The sequence below is a fragment of the Passer montanus genome, unplaced genomic scaffold, assembly GCF_014805655.1.
Source record: "Passer montanus isolate IOZ18808 unplaced genomic scaffold, ASM1480565v1 scaffold53, whole genome shotgun sequence".
Taxonomy (NCBI): domain Eukaryota; kingdom Metazoa; phylum Chordata; class Aves; order Passeriformes; family Passeridae; genus Passer; species Passer montanus.
In genome coordinates this window covers 1657450-1666380 of record NW_024370263.1, presented here as the reverse complement: position 1 = coordinate 1666380, position 8931 = coordinate 1657450, and the positions used below count along the sequence as shown (strand labels likewise).

Sequence of the window (8931 nt, the reverse complement as noted above, 5' to 3'; positions counted from 1 at the left end):
GGCGCGGGAGGCGCGCGCCGGTTCGCGTGCGGCGCGCGCGGAGCTCGGCGGCGCGCGGCCCCTCACGCCTCCCGCGCTCCTGCCCCCAGGTGCGGGTGTTGAGGAATGTTCCCCGCTTGGAAAAAGAAATAAATAAATAAATAAACGAACAGAGAGGTGGGCGGGCGGGCGCCGGCATCATGGTCTGGGCCGGGCAGTGCGCTCCCGTCTCCCCGCGGGCCGCTCCGGTTGTTTTCCGAGCAATAGTTTGGGGAGGGCGCGCGTTTTCCAGCCGTGCCCTTGGACCTTTTTGCCGGAGCGGCCTTGGGGAGCGCCGTCAGCGGCCAAGCCGGAGTGCGGGAGTGGGGACTCCGCGGGCCAGATGGCAGCGAGTCCATGTGCTCGGTAGAGAAGGGGAATTCCCCTGTGTGCTCTAAAAAATCACACTAGAAAAGGTAAATGCAAGAAAAGGGTTAATGAGTACTTCCACCTCCCCCTCCTTCCTCCCCCACCCCCCCCTTTGGATAAAGATGGTCTTGGATACCCTTTGTAAATAGGAATGTGGAGGTGGGAGGGGAAAATCAGCCCGGCTCCGACTACTGGGCTGCTCGGTGGGTGAGCAGGCGGGAGGAGCCGGTGCAGCCCGGGCGCTCTCCCGGGGAACGCGCGGGGGACGGACGGGCACCCGCGGGGCGGGCACGGCGGGAGCGGCTCCTGCGCGGGGAGCGGGAGAGGAAGACAAGGGGCTGACATGCTGCCCAGAGCCTGCCCAGCGATTTATTGAAGAGTTGGGGAGTCTCCCCTTTTTATTTTTTTTTAACATTTTTTCTTCTTTTTTTTTTTCCTTTTTTTTTTTTTTTTTTTTTTTTTGTACGCCGCCTCCTTGAAGCCAGTAGCAGCAAGGAAAATAAGCTGAGGACAGAGAAATAAGGCGGAGATGGTGAGCAGATCGCTGGGTTGTGGGGGAATGAATGAGGTTGCCGGGCTATTTTCTGTGAGGTTCTTGCAGGGTGTAGTACGTTTTGGGGTGATTTTGCATCACGATTCCGGGTTAGACTTCTTTGTTTGCTAAAGGTTGCTGGTTCAGGTTTAACAGCGGTCATCAGTTTATTGTGAGATGCGCAACGAGGAGTTGATGTATGCGAATGCCTGAATTACATACTCAAGCCACAAACACAGGCAAGCCCTAAACAAACCAACACTGTAATAATCCTGCAATATGATGGGCAGCTCGTGTCATGGAGGGAAGTCATTGCTCAGGTTATTTGTGGCATGCATAGGAGATGAGTCTCTTTGTAGCAAAGACCAAACAAAATTAACCTATTTTTTCACGCACGCGACATCCATTAGAGACTTAATAGCCAGAGTTAGGGCTAAATTAAATTAATTCGCTTTCCCTGCAGTAATGAGATCCACGGTTAAAATCTGACGTTTGTAGAAGTTGAAAAACTCTTTGAAATGTTCACTTCTAGTGAATATGAAATAGTAAAGACTGTTTTTCTTGCTTTTTATCTTTTTTTTCATGTAGGCACTTGTTTGTGTATATGAAAGGGGGAATTCTTAAAACATGCGCTTTGCTCGTTACGCTGTACTGTTGTGCCATTAGGTAGGTCACAATGCAAAACGTGATTCACAGTGTGTTAAAAAACAAAACCCTAAGCAGATTTTTTTTTTATCAAGTGAAGACCTGTTATCGTACCAATAGCTTAAACCCTAAATAGAAGTTCTGCGAGGGGGAGGCGGGAAACAGCTCTCCTGATTTGTATTAATGGGAATGCTTTATGGTAAAAAATCCTGCTTCTAAATGACAGAATATTGACATTGCCTGATTGTAACTTCCTGTGGATAAGGTACTGCAGTCTGCTGAGTACACTAGTCCTTTAAGGCTCCATAAATTTAGACATATTTTGTTTACAAAATTGTGTAGCACTGCATGGTGCACTAGGAAAATATTAAATTTTAGTGATTTTAGAAATGTAGCGAGGCAATGCAAAAGAGAAAATATGCAGCTTCCTATTAAATCTCCTATGGAAAGAAAGGAAGAGGTTTGTTGTAATAAGGTAATACAGGATATGCACAGTGACTAAAGTAACTGCAGGGGCTGGAGAGTTTTGAGTTTGTGTGGAAAAAACAAGTTGTGAACTATGCTGGGGTCGTCATCCTGCAAAGTATTTGGATGGATGATTCTTAAATTTATTTTAAGCAGAATCTCTGTGAATTCTTGTCTGAAATACTTAAATTATATGCTTCATTAGGCAAATGGGTTTATCTTCCCATTGCTTGGCCAAAGGAATGCATTAGGAAGGCAAGAACAATAGTTTGACTGCATGGTTCGTACTTGTGTATTGTTCAGAGATCATAGTTTGCATTTTATTTGACATTGGTGATCTTTATAAAGTGGACTTTGTTTATTATTATGCCACAGTTACTGTCAAATAACTGAATTTCAATTTATATAACCATAGTTTTTATGTACTATTTGGCTAAAAATAATTCCCTTCTTTGAATTTCATCTCTTAAATTCAAAATCTCTGCAATTGATTTCAGTATCAGAAAGTTTTTAATATTGGGAGAACCAACAAAAGCTACAAATAGCGGGAGTTTCCCATTTTATTGAGTTAGGACACTGTACTAGAAATGGCAAAATTCCTGCCTTTTGCTTATACTTCAAATTTTGTACAAACTGTAGTTTAGATTAGATATCTTGTCCTGAAGACCATCTGTATGCATATTACAGTTATATAAAACTAAGCTTCTGTACTTCATTTTATGTAATGCAACACATTATATCTGCAGTGCTTTTGGTGGATCTTGGGTAGTGTCAGAATTGATACACTGCAAGGAAAACCTGTTAGAGTTCTTGTGCTACCAGGTTTATAGTTTGTTGCTCTTAATATTTTATTGTGTGAGTATAAATCATTGACATAGACATTGTAAACAAATGTTGTACCAGCTGAGTGTGATTTTACATTTGGCTTGTGTCTTTCCAGTTTAACCAGAGTATGACAGTATTCTGTCAGATGTGGGGGTATCCTAATAGCCAGCATAGTTACCTTCAAAGCACTTAGGTCAATTTTTTAACTTTCTTGTCTGTCTCTACAGCACAAGGAGGAAAAGGCCAACTCTAGGGTTACACCAATATGGATAGGGAAGGAATTAAACATATGTTGCATGTAGTTACCTTATTCACACTTAATGTGTGTCTCCTGGAAATTAGCATTGAGATTTTAATGATTAAAATCCACCTATTTCTAGAAAATGTGTTCTTTCCATAATGCAAGACATTTAGAGTATACGTGTAAGTTCACAAATATAATTTCTTTGCAGAAGGGCATTAGAGGTTTCATGGGTTTAAGCATTGAAATAAGAACAGGGAGATTTTATTAAATTTCAGGAAGGATGTGGTCTACCTGTGAGCTGAAGCAAGGCAGGTAACCACCTGAGCATCTGAGAAAAGAAGCAATCAACTTAGACAATGAAGTGGCTTTTATTTCCTTCAGCTAACTTGTGTAAATCAATGCCAACCCCAAAAAACTGTGGTGCAAGTGTTTTGTTCCCTGTTTGTCTTTTTCACTCCTACCCTTGGATTTCACAGGCAGTCCAAAACAAACTGAAAAGCTACTTCTGGTGCAGTCTGCTGAGGTTCTAGAGTCTGCATTTTCTCCATTAGATTGGGTGACATTTGTTTAAGTAGTACTTAAGAGAAATAGCTAATTCTAGTGAATCCAGTTATTTTTGTGACTGATTTGGTCAACATTCTAAGAACAGACAGCTTAATTTAGTAATATCCAATGTTTTGAAAGCCTGAGAGTCAACCCTCTGGCATTCACAATTTCAAGTAGCATTTGGTGTGTTGTCTGTAAATGGCTAATAATTTAATAGTAAGTGGATAGCATCTATTGCTCAGTAATTTATTTACAGTGATCAAATAATATTTTGGAGTCCTGATGAAACTCGTTGATGGCCACTGTTTCAGGGTCTGAGATTTTGACCCACCAAAATAAATGCTTTTATTGGAATATCAGTTAATCTTATGGATTAAAGAATGTGTAAGATACCCAGTAGCAATGTGTATATGGGTGGCATTTTTAAATATTTTAACATTTTGTAGTGAATACTTAGGTTATTTACTTAATGACGCTCGTATCTAGTTACTCTTCATTCCTACAAAGAACATACATTTTCTTACAGTGTTGTTATTATTGGGAGTTTACCATTGTTGGAACGAATGTGTCTTTCTGGAAAAATGAATCTTAACTAAGGCAGCATTATACTCTTGAAGTGACTGGCTTCATTTTTTTTAACAAGTTACTTTATCCAATTCTATAAAAATTGACACTGCATTTGTGTGTGTATATATATGTATACATTTACATATATACATTTATATATATTTTTGTATTGTAGTTATATGGGTTTGTTCCATCCAGATAAACATTTCTGTGAAAGGTATCTTGGTTTGATTCTGCAAGTCTTAGTGCTCTATATAAGCAACTGATGTTAATTACCATAAGTCGAGTGATTTTTGACTATAGTCAAATATATATTTTGACTGTATAATTAGAAAGAGAAAAATTGTAATATTCAGGTCACAGATTCCAGACTAAGTGGTCCAAGAAGGTAGTTCTCATCCACCATTGCATAGTGGTGATGCTGCTGCTGGCAGTGTTACAAGGTACTGAGATCCATTGAGAACATACGGGCAGGGTTGTGCCTCTGTCTCGCTCTCCAGTTTATATTGCACTGGGAAGACCTTTCTGATCCTGAGCACATGCAGTATGCTTCATCTCTTCAGATATGATGGCTTTCTTAGACAATTTGGGATTTTTGTTCCATAAGGTCCTTGACTGGGTTGTCAAAATCTTCTGTGCATGCTTCAGTTGATGTTATTTATAGTTATGCTTTTTCTGCATCTCAGAGCACATGCATTTTGTTTCAGAAGCTGCGACAGGGTTTCCATGAGATACTGTGCAAATATACACCCGTGCACCACTAATCTATTAGCTTCTGATTTGTAGGTCAGGGAGGAATTGAGATTTTGCAATCTCAGCAGTATCACCTCTTTGCTGCTTCAGTGCTTACGTGACATCTCAAGTTGGCTGGAAATTAAAAGGACACTGTCAAGGTATCTTTGACAATTTCATTTTTTTAGTTTATTTTGTTTGCCTTGTTACTGCTGTCACAAGCCATTGGAAACTCGAAGTCTAGTGTCTTAGCAACAGGCCTTTGTCCTCCAGAACAGGTACTGTTTAGCTACTTATGGTTTATTTAAGAGTTGTGAAGCATTTTCTGTCTTCTGAAATGCATTATTGAATTACAGCTTAAATATTGCAAGCAAGTGAGAGGGAAGAAGTGAATAAATCAGTTTGGGGTAAGTTCTGACATTCTGTCATTACAGCAAACTCAAAATATTTATTCTTTTCCTTATTTCTTTCAGAACCTAGTGATTTGGAGTCTAGAATTAGGCATCAGTGCTTCCTTTGCACTTTTATCCTTGAGAGTAGACTTCTAAGGGGATCAGTACCAAGACCTGCATTCTGGTTGGATGTAGTTGGAATTACCTGATGAAGTAATCTGTATAAGAATTCTTACAGGTGCAGTGATACTGATTGAGGTGCTGAGCAGTAGTTTTACAGGAGCTGGGCTTTGTATATCACAAATGCCTTTTTTCTGCTCTGAGCTTAGTTACCTTCCCCTCTTATTTCTGCTCTCATAAAAGGAATGATCATGGGGTTTTTTTTGTACAGAAAAATGTTGCCCTAACTTGTTCCTCTATGAAGAAGTCTTTTATTAACTGATTGACATTCATTGCAATGTAAAGTCAATGAAACTAGACCTACTGTTTCCAGTAATTTAACTGCCTCTTCTTCATCTGCTCTGGTGGTGGAAATTCTACCCATGAGTTAGAATACCTCCATGGAACTTTCTTATTACAGTAAATATTCTCTGTTTAATTTGGGTTATGCAGTGATAAAATTTTAAGTAACTGCTATTCAGACCAGTGATAGAAGTGATGGCACAGGCTTTTTTACTGGATTACCCTGTTGGTGAGAAACTGTGTTGTGATGTTTCACTATCAACAGTGTCCATGCCTACTGGATTCACAGCTTGCTGAGAGCTGAATGTATATAATGATATTCGAGAGTCAAAATTTTGCATGTTTTAAAGGTGAAAATTACAATCTTTTTAACAGTGTGCAGAGTAGCAAAGCTTGCAGAGATCGCCCAGAGGAAAGCAAATTCCAGTGTGACTTAAAATATGGTTCATAAAATGCTGGCTGTCTTGGGGAAGTAGAATCTCAGTTGTGAGAACACTTAAGTTGGGGTACCTACAATAACTTTAGGCATGTCAATTAAATGCCTGATTTACAGAGGGCAGCCACTTCTGGCTGTGGAGTAAAACAGTGAATACAGACAGACTTCTCTGGAGGCTGATCCAGTCTATGGGGTTGAATCAAGTCTTCTAATTGGCATTTTTTGAACCATCTCTCTGCTGAGTAGCAAGTATGGGTATTTTATGGAGACTATTTTCCAAAATTAGGAATTTAAAAAGCTGAAATAATCTAACATTCCTTCAACAGTTCATAATCTGATGCAAGGAAGCTTGTCATGTTCACCAGTAGAATGTCAATAACCACTCATAAAACTTCGATTCAGTTTTGTGTAACAGTATCTGTATTCTAATGGTCCCAAGGTGTTGAAAACTGTTAGTGTATGTAGGATCCATAAATCTGAAAGTTTTCTGGAATGTTTAAGACACATATTCTTTTGTCCTGAATAAGGATCACATGTGAATTTGTTTTATCAGTGTAATGTCAAGTGAAGTCTCAAAGACAAATCCTTGAAAACTTAAACTGGCAGTGTTTCGCTTCTTTGCACCACAGGCTAGGGTCAAGCTATGCTGGTATAACTTCTCCTCATATTTTTAGACTGGTTCTTTTTTAATTCAGTGTGACAATACAAGTAGTGAGTTATTGATGGCAGCTAAAGTGAGACCATTATGACTGTAATCAATAACATACCTGCATAGAATAACAACTACTACCGGGGACATACTTTGTATTGATTCAGAAATTTATGCTGTCTCCACTACACCCAGTCTGTTACTTCCATAATTTATGTAATAAAATCTCTACTTTAGAGAAGCTGTTACTAAGTTAAATACCAGGAAATGATGACATATCAAGATGTAAATTACATATTGAAGATTTTACTACAAGCAGAAATAGCACTTGCTAAATTCCTGTGGGTTCTGATTCAGGACCAAGGCACTTCCTTGCTGCAGGCTGGAGGATAATGGAAGTCAAAACCATGTTCCCTGTCCTGAAGCAGTGTTTTAGAGCTGGAGTGTAAGGTGCTGTTTTTAATATGATGTGATGATGGAAGATTATTGAATTGTACAATCCATAAGTTTGAAACCTACATTTTTTCCCTATGTTTCATTGTGCTGTGTTCCTTGTAGGTGATAAACAGTCTTCAGCTTTTGTAGACTACTTGCTATGCTGATGGTGGGATTTCTGAATCCCAACCCATGCTCATCTATCTAGACAAGGAAACGACCACCTCATTTCATTTATGATCCCACAAACCACTTTCCACTGTGTTAGAAGCAGAGAAGCAGTATGCTAACTCTGATTTTTAGGAACCTTAGTATTTAAGGTTCTGAAGAACTAATGTTAAACTGAACTGAAGCTTGTTATACATAAAAGGAACATGAGAGAATCTCAGTTATATATATAAATAAATTGTTTCTTTAGCTGAGACTTTCAGTGATCTGTTAGGAATTTAGGCCCAAACTCTTAAAGGGAATAAGGCACCTAGTGCCTATTCAATTACTTTATATTTCTTTACAATATTGTCACTGAAATCAAGGGTTTAGGAATCTTTTTGAAAGCTTAGATCAGAGGTGTATAAACTTCCTTGACTTGTTTCTTTCAGGTTTGTGTGATTGTTACAGCTTTATTTTCAAATACAGATGGATTAGTTTGGTAAGACATATTGATGTGTATTTAAATTATTGGAACTATTTTAAAAATGCACTTACAAATCAGTTTAAGAAAAATGTCAATCTCCATAGACTACTACCAAACATAAAGAAGCTCTGAGCATAAAACTTGATTTTTGATGTCAGCATATGTGAGTAATTGTATACATTTGGATTTGAAAGACATAGTAAACACAAGAATTCCATGGCCTTTCTCACCATTCTTGTTTAAAACTGCACAGTTTTGAAGGCATTTAGTACATCCCCAAAACCTGAGAAAATAATTGAGGTACATACAGCTGTGGAGAGTTTCAAAATACAAAGTTTCCATTTATACTAATGTAAACTGTGTAATTAAGTCCAGTTTCCAGTTGAGGTTGTATAATTCAGAGAATATCGAACATCTACACTTGCTTCAGGCTGTCTAGTGGACTATATTGCCCACAATTAAACAGATGAATGCACAAATAAGGATAGGCATCCTTCCAACCACTTATAGCTATATTTAGCAAATTCTTCTCATTTCCCTCTCTGTAGGAGTGTGATGTTGGTATCCTTAACATTGGCCAAGAGAACTGTCAGTGTCTTAAGCTCTGCCCTACAAGGTGTTTTACTTTCCCATATTGTTTTGACCTTGTACTTGCTCCCTTTCTTTTGGATTAACCATTTATATGTCCTAAATGAAAAAATTGCTTTACATTATGCATCTGAAAGTAGAAAGAAGTAGAAGGTCATTCTCTATGCCACAAGGGATTAGGAAGATCTTTAAAGTTTCACAAGGTAAATGTTCTGAAGTGCATTAAAGGTACAACCAAGGTGGGGGAGCAATGCAGAAAAATCTCCTTTTTATGGGAATCCAAAGTATTTTTTGTAATCTTGTATTTTCTGTAATTTTTTTACATCATTTTATGTATCACTTTTTCAAGAACTACAATGACTCATGTTGAAATGTAGCAGCCTTTCTGTGTA

The 8931-nt window shown here is 38.6% G+C and overlaps 1 protein-coding gene across 6 annotated transcripts in view; it reads left to right on the top strand.

Annotated features, from left to right (window-relative positions):
- Window positions 1-277: 277 nt before the first annotated feature.
- Window positions 278-8931, top strand: part of ARVCF (ARVCF delta catenin family member) — a 250175-nt gene continuing 241521 nt past the window's right edge. For 2 of the 6 annotated variants that reach the window (XM_039724778.1, XM_039724779.1), the window contains exon 1: window positions 280-919. The gene's annotated coding sequence lies outside the window, so the exon portion shown is untranslated. Of the gene's footprint in view, window positions 920-1507; window positions 1586-8931 lie in introns of all 6 variants that reach the window. The other 4 variants (XM_039724777.1, XM_039724776.1, XM_039724775.1 and 1 more) reach the window with 4 other exon arrangements.